The 24,729-nt window shown below is 43.5% G+C and overlaps 1 protein-coding gene and 1 long non-coding RNA gene across 3 annotated transcripts in view; both read left to right on the top strand.

Annotated features, from left to right (window-relative positions):
• Positions 1 to 14,280, top strand: part of LOC135242697 (uncharacterized) — a 61,839-nt gene extending 47,559 nt beyond the window's left edge. The window contains exon 3 of the long non-coding RNA XR_010326427.1: positions 11,973 to 14,280. This is a non-coding gene — a long non-coding RNA (uncharacterized LOC135242697). The remainder of the gene's footprint in view (positions 1 to 11,972) is intronic.
• Positions 1 to 24,729, top strand: part of LOC135242690 (1-aminocyclopropane-1-carboxylate synthase-like protein 1) — a 74,173-nt gene that overhangs the window by 28,700 nt on the left and 20,744 nt on the right. The window lies entirely within an intron of this gene.

Consider the following 24,729-nt stretch of genomic DNA (forward strand, 5'->3'; position numbering starts at 1 on the left):
ACTTGAAAGAATTGAGGAAATATACGGTAGCATTGCTTTGAAATACATCTTATGTAATTTCGGTGAGGCAAGATAGCCTATATTGTTTGTAGTACCGTAACTTGGCGTCATTTTGATATCAATACTTTTGAGTAACTTGGCATTTTTGTACGTTGAAAACGTGTTTTTTATGAGATTTCAATTTACAGAAAGAGTGATCATTCATAAAGATTTCAACACAATGAAAGAAGCAATTTTTTGTAAACTCTTTTTAATCTTATGCTTGTCTAAATAACATGTTTCAAGTGCATTTCATATTAATACAAAATATACTAAATAAAACTTTTATATTGTGTGAATGTTGCTTCTTTCTGAATAAGCGCGAGCTGTGGCCCAGGCGTAAGGCGACGGTCCCACTCTCTACGGTCCCACTCTCCTCACCCCCCCCCCCCCAATCCTGAGGATCTGCCGTTAAAATCCCCTGCCCTGATCAGTACCCTCTGGTTTCCCTGGGCGGAATTTTTCTGCATGATGGCGCGTCCTCGAGGTAGGTTTGGACTTGTGTTATGTAAGGAGTTTGGTGGTAGAGGTGCATGAGGCGTGCTCATTTTGTTACTCGGAGTCTGACCGCATGTCGATTTACTTTAACGGGACCACAGAGACAGAATTCACAAATCAATCAACTTCATCAACCCGGTTACATTAAATGATCTTCGCAAGCTATGGGTGAATAGGGCTATTTCGACTTTTGCTCTAAGAGTAGAAAGTATTCGGCCACGCGAAGCTATGGCTGTTGCCATTCTATAGTAAAATAATTATTTCTGTCCATGCTACTGTAACATATGTCATTAAATCAATCGTTTTGTTCCCCTAGCCAAGATATCAGCCGAAATAGCGCCATCGGGATACATAGAAATGATTGACACGTTCGACAGACCAGGAACTGCCATAGCCGAAGGTGCATATGCAGGAGCGGGCACCTATGCAGAAAAAGGCTTCACCAACAAGCCGATGAAGCGGTTACCGAAAGCCGGAGCCTACGCCTGTGCGGGAGTGGGGCACGCAAAGGCCGAGTTCAGCGTGTTCGAGGCCGAAGCGAACGGGCCGAACGCGTCGGCGGGGGCCCAGGCATCCCTGTCTCACGGGGTGAGCGCGATGGCCAGAGCCGAAGTGGCCAGCGCTTCGGCGGCCGCTGGCCCGCTGAAGGTAAAGGCGGGCCTGGGGGTCGACACCGGAGTGAGCGCCGGTCCCGATGGCGTGGAATGCCGGTTTCTCGGCACCGGCGGAAGAATCGGTCCAAATCCAAATATATCCCTGTTGGGATCTGAGGTGGAATGCTCCGTTATGTGACTGTCTCTAAGAACAGTCTTCATGACATGACGTTTGTTGCGGTCATTCATGATATTAAATTTAATTTGATTAAGCTTTACAGTAATAGTGAACATTCATAAACATTTCTGCACAATGAAAGAATAGAAACCAAAGTAATGTTTTTGTAACCTCTTTTTAATCTTATATTTGTCTAAAGAATATTGTTCAAGTGCTTTTTATATATTTTAAACAAAGTAATATTTTTGTAACCTCCATTTAACCTCCTGCTTGTTACCGAAGTTCATTTCAAATTAATAAAAAAAAAAAATACAAACACAGTCCAGCTTTTGTATTGTGTGAATACGTTGCTTCTTTCTGAACCATGTTTGCTGTTGGAGGTCTGGGCCCCATTATCTGACTGACTGTAAAGTACTTAGAGACGTAAGCCATTACATTATATTTATTTGGCTAAAAGCGACATAGAATACGTGCATACCGAAGGTCATTTGAACAAAACATGTCTGATATGGTATATTACTCATTACGTAACAGTTATTAATTCATAGCCATGAACGTGTTAAGCCATATATAGATAACGATAACAATAAAATTAAACATGAAAGTAAACTCTGCATGTGTATCTGTAAGACTATCTGAATGTATATAATTACTAATGTATTAAAATGTATGCAAATACTTTTCAATAAAAGCTGAGAATCCGCACTTTAACCGCGTGTGAACTGTTTAAGTACAAGTCTGGAGCACAGAGCAAAATATGTCTCTGTCCCAAACATTATGGAGCTCACTGCGTGTAAACAGTATATATATTCTAATGTATTTTTAAAAAAAAATTATTAGACCATTTTAAGTGCTGTATGGGACCCCCCCCCAGCCGGGCCTGGGGTACTCGGGATATATGTTAAATTAACACTCCCCCCCCCACCCCAAATGGGCCCATTGGGAAAGTTAAATTCAATTAGGTTCAGTTTTATTTGTATAGCGCTTTATTAAGAGAACTGTCACAAAGACACTTTACAGAGTAGCAAGGCAAAAAGAGCAAACAGAGCAAACACCAGGCCTGAACCCCCAAATAGCAGGTACACGAGGTAAAAAAAAACTCCCAGTAGGGGAAGAACCCTCAAATGGCGGCAAGAAAAAACTCCCCAATGGGAAGAAATCTCGAGAGGAACTCGTCTATAGAGGGGGAGCCCATCCTGCACTGGCCGGCCTGGTGTAAAGTAGCAGACAGCAAATAAAATGGGTTGAACAGGTTACAGCTGAGGTGAAAGCTAACAGGAAAAGTAGAAGACCAAATGGTAAAGAATAGGGGGGGAATGTTTGAAAGATGTGACAGAAAATGATGTTGATATGTCCTCTGTGTGAATGCAGACGTAGACCCTGATGTAATGAAAGACATGCGATTGGCTTGAAGGAGGGTTCTATATAAGATATAAATGGCTTAAAGTGAAAGAGTGGAGACGTTGCTAAGTACGCAGTTTGCAGAAGTTTTTTTGTGTGGTGTTTATTTCCTTCTAGCTTAGATGTTTCCTACACATATATATACAGTCCCCTCCAAAAGTATTGGAACAGCAAGGTCAATTCCTTTGTTTTTGCTATACACTGAAGACAATTGAGTTTGAGGTCAAAAGATATACATGAGATGACAGATCCGAATTTCAGCTTTTATTTCCTGGTATTTTTATCTAGATTTGTTATACAACTTAGAACATATCACCTTTTGTATCAGACAACCCAATTTTTAGGTGAGCTAAAGTATTGGAACATGTGACTGATAGGTGTTTCTTGTTGCCCAGATATGTCCTGTTAGATTAATTGGTTAAACAATAAATAGTTCTGAATGTCTACTCTTGGTTTTAGCCTTGGGTTTTGCCTGTGAAAACTGCATTTGTGTATGAAGACCAGAGAGCTGTCTTTGGGAGAAAAGCAAGCTTAGAAAAGAGGGGAAATCGATCAGAGCCATTGCACAAGCGTTGGGGATAGCTTGTACGACAACTTTGAATGTCCTGAAAAAGAAAGAAACCGCTGGCGTACTGAGCAACGTATATCGAACAGGTCGACCAAGGAAAACAACAGCAGTTGATGACAGAAACATTGTGAAAGGGGACGGTTGGGGGTAAAAACTAACATGGCATGGCGTACACCCATCAGTGTTAATAGCTTTGAAAGTTAACACAAAGTAAGGCAATTCAATACAATTCCATGTTGTATGATACAAACACTCTTTATTTAATTTTTTGATTACAAATATGTTTTTTGTGGCCTACCTACACTTTGTCGGTGAAAATCTATGTATCCCAAGACTGTACATTATTCTCTGGTTCCCGTCTAATGTCTGTTTGATCCAAACAGCTGTATCACTCGATGTCACATGTCACACGTTGCCTAAAGTTGAAGTTGAGTTAAATAAATGTATGAAGATCCAGTTTGAGTTTAACAAACCCAATCAGTTGGTTAATTTATAGTCGACTGACAACAGGGTAAAGTTCGGTTTAACCCCTGGGGGGGGGGGGGTTAAGATAAATTATCTTAATCTAATCAGTGTGAATTATTGTTGGGACTTGTGACTGGATTTAAACCTATCAGATAATGAATCCCTGTTCTATAGACAGAATATGTTACCAGCCTCAGGCCGGGGGAACCTAGGCAATCCCCGCTTCTTTAAAACCGAAGGATTTTGCTGGGTTTTCATATGCAGGCTGCCAGTGCCGTCACTCCCGTTTTTTAAAACGTAAACGGCGTTCACATTCACATTACAGCACCTCTAGCTCACTTACACAACCATTTCCAGTCAAGCGAAGCCCAACTACCTTGGTAACTAAATAAGGACACGGGGAAAATTGTACATGAAGGATGATAAAGAAAAACGGACACAATTAACGTGAGCAGTCAGCTCTGGCGTATATTTTATTCCGCTTTGGCCGCGAACTGGCCCAGAGGCCGAAGCTTCTGTTTTTTTTTGTTTTTTGGCATGTTGTGTTTACCAGTGGACTTCTTATGCTGTTCGATCAGAATTCCAGATCGAATTGACATATTCCAGCCCAATCATTTCAATCTAGTCATTTTCCTTGTTATAAAAGACAGAACCATTATGTAATAATAATAATAATAATAATAATAATAATAATAATAAGAAGCTTTATTTATATAGCACCTTTCATACATAAAATGTAGCTCAAAGTGCTTTACATTCTGCACTAAGATCAAAGCAATTACAAATAATTGCCGTATAATGAGCCTGGTGACAGGGTGTTTCGGTTCTAGCACGATTTGGTGCACAATGTCATCTTCCAGGCTGGAAGAACGGCGTAACCTACCGCCTACACGGACGAGGCCCTTGGAGATGTCGTACTCTGTGGCAAGTGTTATGAGCCGACTGCCAGATGAAACAGCTTTCCCTGTCTGTAGGCACTTGATCTCTTCTGGAAAGCTATCACTTTGCACTCTGTAGGATTCGGAGTTCGGCTTCTGCGTAGTCATCAGCACTGAGGGCACTTGGCTGGGAGGCCGCTCCATGCAGTGACCTACTAGTCGCCTCAAGGAGGTCTTCGAAGGTGGAATATTCATCGACAGGTGGGATCTCTGGAGCGGAGATGGTCGATGTGAGGCCACAGAACGAAGACTTCTTCATCTCTGTCTCGTCTGGAACCTCCTCGAAAGACGGCGGGGTTGGCCTGCTGTCATGTAGCTGCTGTAGGAAGGCTGGACTATGACTGAACTGGTTCGGCTTGGCGAGTTCAGACAGAGTCATCCCTCTGGTGATGGTATCTGCGGGGTTATTCTGCGTGTCCACATACCTCCATGACCGGTGGTCGGTCAGTTCTTGGATCTCGGAAACACGGGTCCCCACAAACACCTTATATCTGCAGGACTCAGACTGTATCCAGGTTAGCACAGTGGTGGAGTCAGACCACAGCACCGTCTCTCTAAACTGAAGGGTGAGCTCTCTCTGGATCACCTGGGCGAGCTGAGCTCCAGTCAGGGCAGCACAAAGTTCCAAGCGTGGCATCGACTGCTGTTTCTTTGGTGCCACTCGCGAGCGAGCTAGCACGAAGGCCACATGGACCTTGCCTTGAGGATCTTCACCACGTAGGTATGCGACTGACCCGTAGGCGGACTCTGATGCATCACAAAAGACGTGAAGCTCGAGGGTGATGACACTTATATCGATGCCAGATGGGAAGTAGCTCCGGGAGAGGCTGACTGATAGGAGCTGAGGGAGCTCTTCTTCCCATGTGTTCCAGGCTTGCAGTAGATCGGTGGGTCAGTGCGGGTCGTCCCAGTCACGGTCATTGGCCCACAGTCTCTGGACCAGAACTTTGGCTCTTGTGGTGAAGGGCAGGATATAACCTAGGAGGTCATACTGGCTTGCTAATATCTTGTAGATATTTCGCATTGTCGTCTGGCTTGGAGCAACCGGGCGATGCCTGTAGTGGAGTGTGTCCTCTTGGGGGTGCCAACTGAGACCTAGCGTCATCTCTTGAGCTTCCCTATGGGTCTGGGAAACTAACCTTTCGCTGCTGTCAGACTTGGCCTCCTTGGGCAAGTGGCGGATCACTTCTGGCTGGTTACTGGCCCACTTGCGGATCTCAAAGCCACCTCTGATTAGGAGGGCTCTCAGCTTTGTCACGAGGCTCCTTGCTTCGTCTTCAGTAGGTAGACTCTGCAGGCAGTTATCGACGTAAAAGCACTGTTCCACACTGTGACGTACATCCTCTCCTGGTTGGCTGGACTCAGTGACGTGTTTCTGGAGAGCAAAGATCGCGCAACAAGGGCTGCACGTAGTTCCGAATGGCAGGACTTCCCACTGGTATACTGAGGGTGGCTTGTTGGTCTTCAGGTCCCTCCAAAGGAACCTCAGCAAGGGCTTGTCTTTGTCCAACAGGCGAACCTGATGAAACATCCCTTTGATGTCTCCACTCATCGCGACTCGATGTTCCCTGAAGCGTAGGAGGACTCCAAGGAGTGAGGGTCCTAAGGTCGGGCCAGGGAGTAGGTAGTTGTTTAGACTCTGTCCGCCTATCTGGAAGCTGCAGTTGAACACAATCCAGTCTTTGCCATTATGTCTGACTATGTAGTGTGGCAGGAACCACGATTCTTCGGATGTGTCAGCTTCATGGTTGTCAATCTTCGTGGCGTACCCAGCGACCTCTAGTTTCTTGATCTCCTCCTGGTAAGTAGATGCACGCTGTGAGTCTTGAGCTAACCTCTTCTCTGTGTTCCGCAGGTTTTTCATCACAACTTCCTTTTGAACTTGCAGCTTAGGCATAGTTTGGACTCGCAGGAGGGGAGTAGCATAACGATGCACTCCGTCGACCTCTACACGGGTGGTCTCGGCCTCTAACAGGTCCACTGCGTACTTGTCCTGTCTGGATCTGGTCACTAACCTCTCACTCTTGAAAGGCAGCGTGTCCAACTGCCACAGTCGTTCAACTTGATGAAACAGCTCAGCAGAAGGAGAGGAAATTGCCGTGAACAAGCACTGTGCGGGCAGAAGCTGTTGCTGAAGGTACTTAGCTGGACCCTGGAGTGTCCAGCCGAGATTAGTCTTGACTGCTGCAGGGCCACCGGGGGGGCCCAGGTGCACTGGCTCAATCGGAACGATTAGACTGGCTTGATCAGATCCGATCAGGAGGGTTGGCTGAGCTCCATCAATGGGTGGAATCGGCAAGCCTGTCAGGTAACGATACTGCTCCTGGAGCTGGGAAACTGGGTAGGTGTACTGAGACAGGCCTAGGTGGTCACCTGTGAAAGCACCTTGGATGCGGAACCTCTTTCTGGGCTGTGTTACAGACGCGATGGCGAAGGAGACACGTGAGCCTGGCTGTGTCTTGATATCCTGGTGGATGGTACGAAGAGTCAGATCTTCTGCTTGACCCCGTATTCCCAGGCAGCGTGCTGCAGATGAGAGCAGGATAGTTCTCTCCGAACCATCGTCCAGCACTGCATATGTGTTGAACACTCTGTCCTGGTAGTACAGGTTGACTCTGACGATCTTCAGCAGCACTCGGCTATATCCATTTGGCTGATCTAGGTAGTGAGTCTCTGCTGTCGATGTGATGGCCGCTGTGTTGGCGGGCTCATTATCACTTCTCTGGTTGACGTCGTGCAGAATGGAGAGGTGTTTAGACTTACAAAGTCGACACGGCTTCTTCAGGTCACAGGCGGAGGCTAGGTGAGAACGACCACATCTCCAGCACCTTCTCTTGGTTTTGATCCAGTCCACCATCTCCCCTTTGGTTAGCTTAGCGAAGCTCTCGCATTGGCTGAGATAATGTTCTGAGTTGCAGTAAGGACAGTATATCTTAGCCTTACCTTGGGTCTGGATGGAAGGAGCTGCTTTGGAGGTTACGTCTGACTGTGGATTTTTGGAGCTGTCTGTCCCATGCATTACCGTAGTGACCTTCACCTTGGACTTGTACTTGGAGTCTTTCTTGTCCTTCTCGCTGTGGGCTTGAAGGGAGGGCTCAATGTCCAGGCATCTGACTTCAGCTTTCAGCCAATCCGAGAAGTCAATGAGTGACAGCTTCAACTGATCAGGGTCCTTCCTGTACTGTTGTCGACGGAACCTCTCTTGCTGGTGCTTGGGGAGTCTACTGAGGAGGCGCTTCACGTTTGAGCCACAGTGGAGTTCCTCGCGACCTTCTCCTTTAAGCGACTTCAGCATCCCGACTAGTGACTGCACTCTGGTGGCGAACTCGTCGAAAGCCCTATCGTCTCGGATGGGGGGTAAGCGTTCCATGTCCTCTATCTCCTTCAGTGCGAACTGATATGGGCGTCCGTAATGCTCATCTAGTGCCTTCAGAGCTTCAGAGTAGGGCGTACTAGACTCTGCGTGAGCTAGCACCAGGCGATGGGCTTGAGGTACTTTCACATGCTTCAGCAGGATGGCATACTTGTAATGCTCAGATTGCATGGGGTGCAGGAGGGTGCTGAGGGAAAGGCGAAGCTCCACATACTGGGCTCTATCTTCTTTCGTGAAGTCTGGAAACGTGGGGCCTTCTATATTGGGGGCTGCTTGCGTGTACATCATGGAAGGATAAGGTGTTGGCATGACCGGGTTCCCTGGGTAGGAGGGGTAGGGCACATAAGGAGGTTGATGTGCTGACTGATGCTCAAGATGATGCGCGGGCGGATGCCTGGGTGGAGGCAGATACTGTGGCTGAGGATGGGAAGCTGGGTCATGTTCGTTCTCTTGCTTGATAGCCTGAAGGCTATGGCGCGGATCAAGCATGTGTTGAGGGGGATGAATATCTCGGCTGAGAGGTGGAGGCAATGGCCACTGTTGGTGGTGGATAGTTAAATCTTCTAGCTGATGAGCCAGTTCTGCAGCTACGCTTGAGTGATCATCAGCTCGGGAATGGTGAGGGGCACTGGCAGGGGGATGCTGCTCACCTACTCTTTCTGGGTGATGTGGGCGAGCTGGTGTCTGATGCCGTGACGACCTCCTTGATGACTGAGCTGAGGACCGAGGGGAATGGCGCTGCAGGATAAACTCCAAAAGCTTTGTCTGCCTCTTGGCCGTCTCACTCTGTTGCCGCGCTGTCTCCATAGCTTGCTGCACAATGGCTTCATGCGCACTCTACGCCGGTGGCATGGAGGATGTGCTCCTAGCAGGACTAGGCTGTTTTCTCTCCTCTTCGTGCCTGTGTATCTGCTCGACATTCCGTTGGTCTGTATACTGCACTAAATAATCTTCCAAATATCTTGGTCGCTGAACTGCGTGCACAGGACGCATAGATGGTGAAGCAGGGAGACTGGTTCCCTCTCTACTGGCTGCCATATTGGTGACTCTATCCGGCTTGAAGGACCATAAATTGTAATGAAGCTCTTGGTGGTTAGGAGTTTGTCAACAATATGGGGTGTCTGGTCAGGACACGGAGGCAGGAAATTCTTTTGGGGGGTTTATTATAAATGGAATGCAAATACACAGGCACAGGCAATCTCTGGTCTCCTCTTAGGTTTAAATCAGGTGGGTGTGCATCTGTGTGTGTGTGTGTGTGTGTGTGTGTGTGTGGTTCTAAATAAGGAAAAAGAAATACAGTTAGCCTACTTCTACACTTATTATCAGCTATATATTATATAGGCTACATAAATCTCTCTATCACCCCTAGGTATCAAATATTATTTAACTAGCATCACGGTTAGAAATCTTGAATATCAGCTATACAATAACAGGAAATAAACGGTGCTAATCACGTAGCTTACTAAACACAACGGAATATTCTACCGTATGTAGATGCACTGTCGCGAGGAATAACACTCTAATGTACCTATCATAAATCGCCAATCTGTGGTAAATGTTAACGGAATACTCCTGATAAAACTTAAACATTATGCTATACAAATTACTATCAGACAATGGATTCACTAATAATCTAAACTAAATATCCTTGACGATACAGAAAGGTGTACTTACTGCTGTTTATTGACGCACACAAAGGAAACTTAACTCGCTAGAAATGACTAACTTTGCACAAATTTAACCGCGGCAAGCGCGAGCCGTAAACGAAAGGGGCGTTGCCTAGCAACAGGTTAGGTCTTCACTGTCCATACTCTGAGCCTTTTGCACAGTGCATTCACTTTCGTTTTTGCGGTTTATAAAGCGCGAGTGATTCAGTATACAAGAGCAGTTTTGCTTCCTGACTACAGTCTGTGTGCGCTGGTTTTACCAACACTTCGCCGGAATCTTTCTGCAAGATGCCGCGTCCTCAAGGTATGTTTGTACATGTGTAGGGGAGAGCGGGGTTGGTTGGCACACTTTTCACTCTCTGTCATGTTTCTCAGGCGTGCCATATGTTACATTACAGGCATTTGGCAGACGCTCTTATCCAGAGCGACGTACAACAAAGTGTATAACCATAACCAGGAACAAGTATGACGAAACCCCTAGAGAGAAGTACCGGTCCAAGTGCAGGGAACAACCGCATAGTTCAACTTGGATCCTGATGGTTAAACTGATTAACACTAACAACGAGAACGGCAACAACGCAATCTATGGAAAAAATACAAGTAGTCGTTAAGACAGTTAATGCACCTAGTCACCTACGAAACAGCTGCCTAGTTACAACCCTAAGTTTAGTCATATACAGGGGGGAAGGGAGGGAGGGGGAGAGGTGCAGCCTGAAGAGGTGAGTCTTCAGTCGTCGTTTGAAATGGGTCAGTGTCTCAGCTGTTCTGACCTCCACAGGGAGGTCATTCCACCATCGTGGGGCCAGAACAGACAGGAGACATGTTCTGGAAGTGCAGGTGCGAAGAGGGGGAGGTGCTAGGCGTCCTGAGGTAGCAGAACGGAGGGATCTGGCTGGCATGTAGGGTTTGAATATCTTGTGGAGGTATATATATATATATATATATATATATATATATGTTAAAACAGTCTAACCAGTACCAACTGAAAAATTAAGATCTCAGCTAAAAGACAGATACATTTAATGTTCACAAATGATTCCTAAAATGATTTTATTCATGATTAAAGTCAAGTTGTGCACTTGTGCCAACCAGCCCCAACACGGGGTTGGTTGGCACATGCAGTGGGGCTGGTTGGCACAAAGTTAAATTGCTATAGTTACAAAGAATGAAGTGACACATAGAAATAATTTGACCATTTAATTCAAACCAGAACCAGAAAACATGAGCTGAAAGGCTAGCTTTTTAACCTCCCTGGGTGATGGGCCATAATAAATGTCGGCTGACTGATACTCAACCAGCTCCCTTTCCAAATCTGGGGAAAATGATGGTTCCTGATGAAACCAACAGCTACACCTAGCTCCTGCTTGCCTTCAGTCTCATCCTGGCTGATCTTGTGGCAGTATCTGGTTAGTGTGCAGAATGGTATATTGAACTCCTTCGCTGTACTCCTGATACTTTTGTTTTGAGTCTTCACCTGTCTGACTGCCTCTAGCATAATGTGTGTGTTTCCTCTGTCTGTTTTTTTTGTTAAACATAATGAAAATTATATAATACTATTATATGTTTCATGTTATATTATTATGAATGATGCATTATATTTTTATCTGGATTGTAGGTTCCTTGCTCATGAACATAAACTAATTATGTATTAAATATTAATTTTGTATTTGGAAACATTTTTAAACATTTTAATATTTATTGTAGGGGTCAAAATGGTCTGAATATTTTTCATATGTTAAATGCATAAGTTAATACATTTGTAACCAAATGGCTATAGCGCGGTTGGTTGCCAACCAATCCCACCCACATTAGGACACACCTCTGTACTAAAATGATGTTAGCCAGCTAACATCGCTCACCACAGGCGTTCAAATTTCATATCAAAATATAGCTGATTGCTATCTCTATCAACTGAAATTAATACATTTTCTATATCTCTATCTAATACAGTTCTATGATGTATTGGGGGGGGGGGGGTATTTTTTTTGTTTTGACACTGCAAAATTGAAAGGTTGTCCTCACCTCAACAGTTAGTGACCTTCAGATGTTTTGACAGAATGGATGTGTTCAGGTCAAGAAGGCAATAATTTTAATGTAGATTTTTGTGGCAGCACCCTATAGTGGCCTGGAAATGAACTGTGTGCCAACCAACCCCGCTCTCCCCTACACATTTGTTGTGTAGAGTTTGGTGGTAGAGGTGCATGATTTCTCTCCGCGCTGCCATAGCCTAAATAAATTATTTTGTTCCACAGAGAGAATCCAAAAGTCCGGAGGTGCATATGCAGATGCAGACAGCTATGCAGACTGGTCGAAAGTCGGAGCCTATGTCGGTGTGGGAGTGGGGCACGCGAGGGCCGAGCTCAGCGTTTTCGAGGCTGAAGTGAACGGGCCGAACATATCGGTGGGGGCCCAGGTGTCTCGGACTCACGGGCTGAGCGCGATGGCCAGCGCCGAAGTGGCCAGTGTTTTGGTGGGCGCTGGCCCGGTGAAGGTAAAGGCGGGCCTGGGGTTCGACACCGGAGTGAGCACCGGTCCCGATGGCCTGGAAGTGCAGGCGCTAGGCACCGGCGTAAGACTCGGTCCAAATCCAAAAGTATCCCTGTTGGGATCTTCGGTGGAATGCTCCGTTATGTGACTGCCTGAATGAAAAACGGAGAGATGCAAACCTTCCTGACGTCTTGTTCGCTGCTTTCACTGATGGCATTTCTTTTCAGTGCCTTCTGGTTTTACTGAGAACATATAGGTTCAGTTTTTGCCCCTGTCCCATTTAATTCAATTTACAGTAAGACTGAACATTAGCCTAATAAACATTTCAGCACAATTAAAGAATAGAAACCAAAGTAATGTTTTTGTAAACTCTTTTTAATCTTATGCTTGTCTATAGAATATTGTTCAAGTGCATTTCATATTAATAATTTAAAAAAACATAAAATACAACTTTTATATTGTGTGAATGTTGTTTGAACCTTGTTTGCTCTTGGAGGTCTGGATCCTAGTGACTGATTGACAAATGTAGGCTATGGAGACATTTTGGGGAAAAAGTGTCTAGAAAATTCATTAAAATAGTTTTCTCTCTCCCTTTGGAGGGAGCAAACTTAAAAGTAACTTATTAACAGCGTGCAGGGGCCTCTAGACTATTACGATAAAACTGAAAATGAAAGTGAGCTCTTGTTTAACTGCATGTTTGTCAGTAAGACCATCTGGATGGCAGTATCTGCTACACACATACACTTAACTCAAATATCAGTGGTGGCTGTTTAAAATAAATCACGATAAGAATATATTGCATGTACAATATATTATTCTTCATTAATAATTGAATCGTTCAAAGTTTACACACAGGGCAGAGAGGGTTTCACTTTCGCTTTAAAACTCCATATAAAGCGAAAGTGGATTAGGTTTGCAGTCTGACTGCAGTCTTCTTGTGGGCTGGTTTTACTCACGTGGTCAGCAGGCGAAATTTCTCTGCAGGATAACGCATCCTCGAGGTAGGCTTGGACTTGTGTTGTGTATGGAGTTTGGTGGTAGAGGTGCATGAGGCGTGCTCATTTTGTTACTCGGAGTCTGACCGCATGTCGATTTACTTTAACGGGACCACAGAGACAGAATTCACAAATCAATCAACTTCATCAACCCGGTTACATTAAATGATCTTCGCAATCTATGGGTGAATAGGGCTATTTCGACTTTTGCTCTGAGAGTAGAAAGTATTCGGCGACACGAAGCTATGGCTGTTGCCATTCTATAGTAAAATAATGATTTCTGTCCATGCTACTGTAACATATGTCATTAAATCAATAGTTTTGTTCCCGTGGCCAAAATATCAGGCGAAATAGCGCCATCGGGATACATAGAAATGGTTGACACGTTCGACAGACCAGGAACTGCCATAGCCGAAGGTGCATATGCAGAAGAAGGCTTCACCGACAAGCCGATGAAGCGGTTACCGAAAGCCGGAGCCTACGCCCGTGCGGGAGTGGGGCGCGCGGGGCCGAGTTCAGCGTGTTCGAGGCCGAAGCGAACGGGCCGAACGCGTCGGCGGGGGCCCAGGCATCCCTGTCTCACGGGGTGAGCGCGATGGCCAGAGCCGGAGTGGGCAGCGCTTCGGCGGCCGCTGGCCCGCTGAAGGTACAGGCGGGCCTGGGGTTCAACACCGGAGTGAGCGCCGGTGTCGATGGCGTGGAAGTGCAGTTCCTAGGCACCGGCATAAGGCTCGGTCCAAGTCTAAAAATATCCTTGTTTGGATCTTCGGTGGAATTCTTTGTTGTGTGACTGTCTCTAAGAACGGTCTCCATGACATCACGTTGGTTGCGGTCATTCATGATATTAAATTTAATTTGATTAAGCTTTACAGTAAGTGAATATTCATAAACATTTCAGCATAATGAAAGAATACCAAAGTAATGTTTTTGTAACCTCTTTTTAATCTTATATTTGTCTAAAGAATATTGTTCAAGTGCTTTTTATATATTTTAAACAAAGTAATATTTTTGTAACCTCCATTTAACCTCCTGCTTGTTACCTAAAAAAAGTTAATAAAGTTAATTTAAAAAAATAAAAAAAATACGAACACAGTCCAGCTTTTTGTATTGTGTGAATACGTTGCTTCCTTCTGAACCATGTTTGCTGTTGGAGGTCTGGGCCCCATTATCTGACTGACTGTAAAGTACTTAGAGACATAAGCCATTACATTACATTTATTTGGCTAAAAGCGACATAGAATACGTGCACACCGAAGGTCATTTGAACAAAACATGTCTGATATGGTATATTACTCATTACGTAACAGTTATTAATTCATAGCCATGAACATGTTAAGCCATATATAGATAACGATAACAATAAAATTAAACATGAAAGTAAACTCTCCATGTGTATCTGTAACACTATCTGAATGTATATCATTACTAATGTATTAAAATGTATGCAAATACTTTTCAATAAAACCTGAGAATCTGCACTTTAACCGCGTGTGAACTGTTTAAGTACAAGTCTGGAGCACAGAGCAAAATATGTCTCTGTCCCAAACATGGAGCTCACTGCGTGCAAACAGTATATATATTCTACTGTATTTTTTTTTATTTATTAGACCATTTTAAGTGCTGTATGGGACCCCCCCCCAGCCGGGCCTGGGGTACTCGGGACACGTGTTAAATTAACACTCCCGCCCCCCATCCCAAATGGGCCCATTAGGAAAGTTAAATTCAATTAGGTTCAGTTTTATTTGTATAGCGCTTTATTAAGAGAACTGTCACAAAGACACTTTACAGAGTAGCAAGGCAAAAAGAGCAAACAGAGCAAACACCAGGCCTGAACCCCCAAACAGCAAGTACACAAGGTAAAAAAAACTCACAGTGGGGAGAAAACCCTCAAACGGTGGCAAGAAAAAAACTCCCCAATGGGAAGAAATCTCGAGAGGAACTCGTCTATAGAGGGGGAGCCCATCCTGCACTGGCCAGCCTGGTGTAAAGTAGCAGACAAAAAATAAAATGGGTTGAGCAGGTTACAGCTGAGGTGAAAGCTAACAGGAAAAGTAGAAACCAAATGGTAAAGAATAGGCGGGGAATGTCTGAAGGATGTGACAGAAAATGATGTTGATATGTCCTCTGTGTGAATGCAGACGTAGACCCTGATGTAATGAAAGACATGTGATTGGCTTGGAGGAAGGGTCTATATAAGATATAAATGGCTTAAAGTGAAAGAGTGGAGACGTTGCTAAGTATGCAGTTTGCAGAAGTTTTTTTGTGTGGTGTTTATTTCCTTCTAGCTTAGATTTTTCCTACACATATATACAGTCCCCTCCAAAAGTATTGGAACAGCAAGGTCAATTCCTTTGTTTTTGCTATACACTGAAGACAATTAAGTTTGAGGTCAAAAGATGTACATGAGATGACAGATCCGAATTTCAGCTTTTATTTCCTGGTATTTTTATCTAGATTTGTTAAACAACTTAGAACATATCACATTTTGTATCAGACAACCAAATTTTTAGGTGAGCTAAAGTACTGGAACATGTGACTGATAGGTGTTTCTTGTTGCCCAGATGTGTCCTGTTAGATTGATTGGTTAAACAATAAATAGTTCTGAATGTCTACTCTTGGTTTTAGCCTTGGGTTTTCCCTGTGAAAACTGCATTTGTGTATGAAGACCAGAGAGCTGTCTTTGGGAGAAAAGCAAGCTTAGAAAAGAGGGGAAATCGATCAGAGCCATTGCACAAGCGTTGGGGACAGCTTGTACGACAACTTTGAATGTCCTGAAAAAGAAAGAAACCGCTGGCGCACTGAGCAACAGATATCGAACAGGTCGACCAAGGAAAACAACAGCAGTTGATGACAGAAACATTGTGAAAGGGGACGGTTGGGGGTAAAAACTAACATGGCATGGCGTACACCCATCAGTGTTAATAGCTTTGAAAGTTAACACAAAGTAAGGCAATTCAATACAATTCCATGTTGTATGATACAAACACTCTTTAATTAATTTCTTGATTACAAATATGTTTTTCGTGGCCTACCTACACTTTGTCGGTGAAAATCTATGTATCCCAAGACTCTGGTTCCCGTCTAATGTCTGTTTGATCCAAACAGCTGTATCACTCGATGTCACGTCACCACGTTGCCTAAAGTTGAAGTTGAGTTAAATAAATGTATGAAGATCCAGTCTGAGTTTTACAAATCCAATCAGTTGGTTAATTTATAGTCGACTGACAACAGGGTAACAAGTTCGGTTTAACCCCGCGGGGGGTGGGGGGGGAGGGGGGGTCTGCACCTTTGCCGGGCTAGCAATCCCCGGAAGCAATCTGATCTGTTGGCCACTAAACAACTGTTGACGATTACGATTTCATTGGATTCCTTGACATACACACACAATACAGTAGCCGGAAAACACTTACGGTAAAAAAATAAAAAAATTAAAATTAAAATTCACTTGCATATAGCCAAAACAGACTTTAGGCTATATCTCCCAAAATATTTATTGAACTCTCTCGCTGTTCCTTGGAGAGATGGTTCAAGCTGGATGCATCTACGTAAAAAGTGTGTGTTACATTTCACCCCACGTTAGTTTCACCCTGCGCTCCCCTGTCATTAACCTCCTGTTATGTTGCGGGTCAATTGGACCCTTTAAGTTTGAAATTTAGGAAATACTAAAATTATTTTCAGTATGAAACTTCTACTGGCCTTAATTAGTGTAATCAACATTCTAAATGAAAATGGTTCATTTCATGTATTTGCAAACCCCCCCTGTATGTTTATATCACCCGGGAACATTTTGCTGTACCTAAAAAATGAACAGAACAGGAGGGTTAAACGGGGGACACGGTGGCATGGTGGTTAGCACTGTCGCCTCACAGCAAGAAGGTTGTGGGTTCGAGTCTTGGCTTGGGGCCTTTCTGTGCGGAGTTTGCATGGTCTCCCACGTGTTCGCGTGGGTTTACTCCGGGTACTCTGGTTTCCTCCCACACTCAAAGACATGCATGTTAGGTGCACTCCTGCAGGTGCCCTTGACCAAGGCACTTGCCTCAGAACTGGAGTTGGTCCCCGGGCGCTGCACTGTGGCTGCCCACTGCTCCTAGTGTACTAAGGATGGGTCAAAATGCAGAGGACAAATTACCCCACAGGGTTCAATAAAGTATATCATATCTTAAACAAAGCGGAGAGGATGGAGAAGCAGGATTTGGGATTTTTTTCACATATGATTTTCATCTTAGTTTTGGTTTTAGTTTCCGGGGGAACCTAGGCAATCCCCGCTTCTTTAAAACCTCTAGCTCACTTACACAACCATTTCCAGTCACGCGAAGCCTAACTACCTTGGTAACTAAATAAGGACACCGGGAAAATTGTACCTGACGGATGATAAAGAAAAACGGACACAATTAACGTGAGCAGTCAGCTCTGGCGCATATTTTATTCCGCTTTGGCCGCGAACTGGCCCAGAGGCCGAAGCTTCTGTTCGTTTTTGTTTTTTTGTTTTTGTTTTTTGGCATGTTGTGTTTACCAGTGGACCTCTTATGCTGTTCGATCAGAATTCCAGATCGAATTGACATATTCCAGCCCAATCATTTCAATCTAGTCATTTTCCTTGTTATGGAAGACAGAACCATTATGTAATAATAATAATAATAATAAGAAGAATCTTTATTTATATAGAGCTTTACATTCTGCACTAAGATCAAAGCAATTACAAATAATTGAGAAGATAAAAATACAGAATACAGAAATAAAATTTAAAAAATAAAATAAAATGCAGACAAAGAAATCAGTCAAAACAAAAATAAGAACATGATAAAAACATGTAGTATAATTTTTTTTAAGTAATAAAAATAATAAAAACAGTGCTACTAGATATAAGCTAGATTAAAAAGGTATGTTTTCAGTTGCCGTTTAAAAATGTCCACAGAGCTAGCCTTTCTGATATGAATTGGCAGGGTGTTCCATAGTTTAGGGGCATAATGATTAAAAGCGGCATCCCCGATTTTCTTTTGTGAACTATTGGAAACCATTAATAAACCAGCTGCAGATTACCTTAGGGCTTGTGAAGGGACATATATCAGCAGGGAATCTGAAATGTAAGAAGGTGCTAAACCATTAAGAGCTTTGTATACAAGTGAAATGATTTTAACATCAATTCTAAAAGATACAGGGAGCCAGTGCAGTGTAGCTAAAACAGGAGTAATATGCTCTCTCTTCCTTGTTTTTGTTAAAAGTCTAGCAGCAGAGTTCTGAATTAGTTGTAATCTTTCAATTGACTTTTTTGGAAGACCAGTAAAAAGAGCATTACAATAGTCCAACCTACTTGAAATAAATGCATGGACTAACTTCTCAGAATCCTGTCTTGATAGAAATGGCCGTACCTTGGCAATGTTTCTTAGATGGAAGAAGGCAACTTTTTCCCAAGGCACAGTGTGTGCCATACACTTTGCAGACCTGCATTGCTTCGTGATTTTTTAAACGAAAGATCACTGACTCAGTCTTTTCCATTTAATTCTATGCACATGCTGAATTGTGTGATTGTGGTCATTTATGTGCAAGAGGTTAGCATCAGACTCAGAGGTCGTGTTAACATGGGATACATATATGTTTTAAAAAACAATTACTGAGACAAATGGGGCTGGCACCGGGAGAAACTCAACAGAAATCCCCTTTAAAATGATGCTGTTCGATTTATAAATACTCTTTATAAATATCTAATTTTGGGTTGTCGCTGTGGACAGTGTCGGGTCATGTTACACTCCATTGTGCATTCACTGTTAGGAGCCGGGCTCGGCCTGGACCCAAATGCAGGACTCAGAGACAGCAGTAGATGGAATTCAAGAAAAGGGGTTTATTTGAGTACAGGCAGAGGGCGGTAGGGACCAGGGCAAACTTGGGACAGGGGCCGTGAGGGTAGGTGAGGAGGTCCCGGGTCCGGCTTGGCGTGGCGCTGAACGGAATTCCTCCGGGTTCGGCGGCGGAGCTGGGCTGGGGACTGGGAGGCCGGCGAAGGACGGGCTGGACCGGGAGGTTTTCAGCTGGGGAGGTAACTGGGGAGAACAGGGGAACACTGAACAAGGTGCATGAACAAACAGTCAGTGGCAAAGAGAACAGTGCAAGGTAAGGAAACCGAAGAAGGTGCAGAGAAACGGGGTACGGGAAATAGTGCTAGGCTAGGTTTAAGCGCAATTGCAAGGTGTGAAGCTGGGCAACAAATCAACGATTTGGCAAAGGCAGAAACAAAAAGTGCGGCTTTATAATCTGGTACTAATTGGAATTAATCAGGGAGGGTGTGAGGAATGCGACCTGAACGAGTGAGAAAATGGCTGAGGGCTGGAAGTCATTAGGGAGTGCATGGGGAGAGATCATGCCCACCCTGTGGGGCAAAGCAAAGACATGGTGAGGAACAAAGCACACGGAACAGAAATAACCGGAACACAAGGAAAACCACATGACAACCGAAACACGGGGGCATGACATTCACTTTCGTTTTTGCGGTTTATAAAGCGCGAGTGATTCAGCATACAATAGTGATTTTGCCTCCTGACTACAGTCTGTGTGCGCTGGTTTTACCAACACTTCGCCGGAATCTTTCTGCAGAATGCCGTATGCTCAAGGTATGTTTGTACATGTGTAGGGGAGAGCGGGGTTGGTTGGCACACTTTTCACTCTCTGTCATGTTTCTCAGGCATGCCATATGTTAAAACAGTCTAACCAGTACCAACTGAAAAATTAAGATCTCAGCTAAAAGACAGATACATTTAATGTTCACAAATGATTCCTAAAATGATTTTATTCATGATTAAAGTCAAGTTGTGCACTTGTGCCAACCAGCCCCAACACGGGGTTGGTTGGCACATGCAGTGGGGCTGGTTGGCACAAAGTTAAAATGCTATAGTTACAAAGAATGAAGTGACACATAGAAATAATTTGACCATTTAATTCAAACCAGAACCAGAAAACATAAGCTGAAAGGCTAGCTTTTTAACCTCCCTGGGTGATAGGCCATAATAAATGGTATATTGAACTCCTTCGCTGTACTCCTGATACTTTTGTTTTGAGTCTTCACCTGTCTGACTGCCTCTAGCAGAATGTGTGTGTTTCCTCTATCTGATTTTTTTGTTAAACATAATGAATATTATATAATACTATTATATGTTTCATGTTATATTATTATGAATGATGCATTATATTTTTATTGGGATTGTAGGTTCCTTGCTCATGAACATAAACTAATTATGTATAAAATATTAATTTTGTATTTGGAAACATTTTTAAACATTTAAATATTTATTGTAGGGGTCAAAATGGTCTGAAAATTTTTCATATGTTAAATGCGTAAGTTAATACATTTGTAACCAAATGGCTATAGCGGGGTTGGTTGCCAACCAATCCCACCCACATTAGGACACACCTCTGTACTAAAATGATGTTAGCCAGCTAACATCGCTCACCACAGGCGTTCAAATTTCATATCAAAATATAGCTGATTCCTATCTCTATCAACTGAAATTAATACATTTTCTATATCTTTATCTAACACAGTTCTATGATGTATTTAGTAGGGGGGGGGGGCATTTTTTTTGTTTTTACACTGCAAAATTGAAAGGTTGTCCTCACCTCAACAGTTAGTGACCTTCAGATGTTTTGACAGAATGGATGTGTTCAGCTCAAGAAGGCAATCATTTTAATGTTAGATTTTTGTGGCAGCACCTTATAGTGGCCTGGAAATGAACTGTGTGCCAACCAACCCCGCTGTCCCCTACACATTTGTTGTGTAGAGTTTGGTGGTAGAGGTGCATGATTTCTCTTCGTGCTGCCATAGACTAAATAAATTATTTTGTTCCACAGATAGAATCCAAAAGTCCGGAGGTGCATATGCAGATGCGGGCAGCTATGGATGCGGAGCCTACGCTGGTGTGGGAGTGGGGCACGCGAAGGCCGAGTTCTGCGTGTTCGAGGCCGAAGCGAACGGGCCGAGCATGTCGGTGGGGGCCCAGGCGTCTCACGGGGTGAGCGCGATGGCTGGCGCCGAAGTGGCCAGCGTTTCGGTGGGCGCTGGCCCGCTGAAGGTAAAGGCGGGCCTGGGGTTCAACACCGGAGGGAGTGTAGGTCCCGATGGTGTGGAAGTGCTGTTCCTAGGCACCGGCATAAGGCTCGGTTCAAATCCAAAAGTATCCATGATGGGATCTTCGGCGGAATGCTCCGTTATGTGACTGTCTCTAAGAACGGTCTTCATGACATCACTTTGGTTGCGGTCATTCATGATATTAAATTTAATTTGATTAAGCTTTACAGTAACAGTGAACATTCATAAACATTTCTGCACAATGAAAGAATAGAAACCAAAGTAATGTTTTTGTAACCTCTTTTTAATCTTATGCTTGTCTAAAGAATATCGTTTGAGTGCATTTCATATATATATCAAAGTAATGTTTTTGTAATCTCCATTTAACCTCCTGCTTATCTGTTACCGAATGTTCATTTCAAATTAATTTAAAAAAAAAAATAATAATAATTTTTATAAATAATAATGTATTTTAAAAATTTATTAGACCATTTAAAGTTCTGTATGGGACACCCCCCCCCCCCAATACAGGGGAATAAATCACATGAAGAAGAAACCATAAAGAAACGAGTGTGAAGATATTTAGGAACATTGGGTCTCATTCACAAAACATGCGTACGATCACATTTTGATCGTAAACTGCATGTAAGAACGTTTCTGAGAACATTTCGACATTCATCATTTTAGCTGTATTTGTTTGTGGCTGTTTCCTTATTCAAATCACATGAATGGGATTGCGCATTGAAAATTTACTAACAGCCAGCATTCAGTATTGTTTTTTAGTAGGAACGTTTTTAAGAACAAAAGTAAAAATAATTTTAGAAACGTTCTGTGAATGAGGCCCATTGTGTTTCCAAAAAAAATGACTAATAAGACCTGCCACGTAGCCATTTACCCCTTTGGTGGGAGAGAACGTCAAAAATAATTCATTAACACTCATTAACAACAATAAACAGCGTGCAAGGGCCTTCTGACTATTACGATATAGTTCTGACTGGCAGTATCGTATAATGGATGAGGAGCTGGTCTTGTAACCTAACGGTTTGATTCCTGAGTGGGACACTGCCGTTGTATATATATCCAGCTGTATAAATGGATGCAGTGTAAATACTTTGTAAAAGTTGTTTAAGTTGCTCGGGATAAGAGCGTGTGCTAAATGCCTGTAATGTAATGTAATGCAGTTCAGTTTGCATTTGAATAAAATTCCCGTTCTCCTAGGAGAGGAAAGGAGATGAAAGACCCTGGCAGGACACTACATTTCAGCCTGAGAAACAGAGAGTGACAAAACTCATTTCTTTTTATAGTTTACATGGTCAAAATACTATTATTACTATTTTACTTTACTTTTATTTGACTCTCTAATTGTAGCTGTATTAATTATATTCTATGCATTACCTGTACTGTTACACTGCTTGTTTCTTGCAAGTTTCTTGTTTGCTTTGGCAATATTTACCACGTGCATTTCCTGCCAATAAAGCACATTGCAAAGAATTGAATTGAGAGTGAGAAAAAGAGAGAGAAAAATCCACTGTAAAAAAAGACCTATGGATTCTACAAAATAACCACACGTCGTCTTGCTTCCATTCCCTTGACTTCTAAAAAGTGCTGGTGGAGGTTCCACTTAGTAGTGTTTGGTCCCAGACAATCACCCAACTGTCTCGCCAAACGTTCAGTTAAATATCAAATCCTGAGGTACAAGTATGGCGGGAAACACCACCTGATTGGGCACGACTGACGCAGGTCCTGTGGAGGAGGTCTGGGGCGGGATTGTCCTCGTCGCACCAGTGTGCGAGGCGTGCGCCATTCACAGAGCTGTCAGTGTCTGCGGGTGGAGGTGGGTGGGTGGATGTCTCGTCTGAACCAGTTTGGAGACTGGCACATCACCGAGTTCAGTGTCCTGTGGGAGGGAGGGTCTGGGGCGGTGGGATTGTCCTCGTCTGCACCAGTTTGTGCGAGGCGTGCGCACATTCACCAGAGCTGTCAGTGTCCTGCGGGTGGGAGGGGTGGGATTGTCCTCGTCTGAACCAGTTTGTGCGAAGCGTGCGCACATTCACCAGAGCTGTCAGTGTCCTGCGGGGGAGGTTGGGGTTGGGGTGGGATGTCTCGACTGAACGTTTGCGAAGCGTGCGCACATTCACCAGAGCTGTCAGTGGACTGTCGGAGTTTAACCCTTTACGGTGTAAGATGACAAAATATGTGATTAGAATGTTCTTAACTGAACATTCTAATGCCGATGTGGCAATAGCTACTGGTATTTGATAGCAATGGAGTTCTAGAACACTGACTTGGAATTTTGAAAAATATAATAAAATAAATAAACATTCCAAGAATACCCCACTCTTCAAAGTGTTAAAACAAGCAGACTGGAAGTGTGTGCTTTGCAGAAGAGTGTGTGCTTTGCAGGGACATTCACATTCCCTTTAACATCCCTGATAAAAATAAACTGTGCGATGCAGTTTTGGGTTGGTGGAGACAAGCAGCAGAGTGTGCCACTTCACAGGCCTGCCCGTCCCGCCTCTATTATCAGCGAGGCGAGAGTTTGACCCAGAGAGCAGAGAATAACCCTCTGAAGAGTGGGAGGTTTTCTCTCCAAAATTCTAGAACTCGGCTGCTGTTGTGATTGTTATGTCTGCATTAGAATGTTCGAATCAGGAACATTCTAATCACATAATCTGTAATCTTAACACCTTAAAGGGTTAATTCTGGCCCACTGTGTGAGCTGTCAGAAATCAGCCACTGGAGAAAATAATAATAATAATAATAATAATATAATATATAATAATATTATAATATATAATAATATTATATAATTCACATGACAGTTGAACAACTGTGATAAATATCTAATCAGTGAACAGTTTATGATAGCCTAATCAAATGAGGAAAAGAATGTACACCCTAAGGAGATACAAGGCATCAGGCAGACAAGGAGCTTAAATTGAGACCTCACACTCTTAATTAACTCCAAAAATACACATATGTCATTAAAAAGCCTGTGTTTTGTCATCTCTGTGTTCGTCAGGAGCCACAAAGGCATGTAGGTGTCAAAATTTTGACTTGAAAAAAAAATATATATGTCTTAGGAGTTATGATTTTGGAGCAGTGTCTGCTGTAACAGCTCATCAGCAGTGTCTGGTTTCATATTAATCCAATGATGTTGCTTGGGGAGGAATCATTCGATTTTGTTGTCATAAGTCGAAAAGCCATGATAGAGACGTTTTGGCTGTGAGAAGACACGAGGGGATAAATCCCTCCATATTATTTTACTTATTTATATTCAAGTTGGGTTCGGACTATGTCGTTTTGAGACGTTGTTTTGTCGTTACTACGACAATCGACGAGTTTGGGTGCATTGAGGCACTTCATACACGAGGGGGAGCAAACGAGCAACGCATTTTGCACTGTCTCGCTTGCTCACGCGCTCGCTTGGTTTCCCTGCACTCACCGCCGGCTTGCAAGTGGCTGACACGG

The sequence above is a fragment of the Anguilla rostrata genome, chromosome 16 (genome assembly GCF_018555375.3).
Source record: "Anguilla rostrata isolate EN2019 chromosome 16, ASM1855537v3, whole genome shotgun sequence".
NCBI classification, from domain to species: domain Eukaryota; kingdom Metazoa; phylum Chordata; class Actinopteri; order Anguilliformes; family Anguillidae; genus Anguilla; species Anguilla rostrata.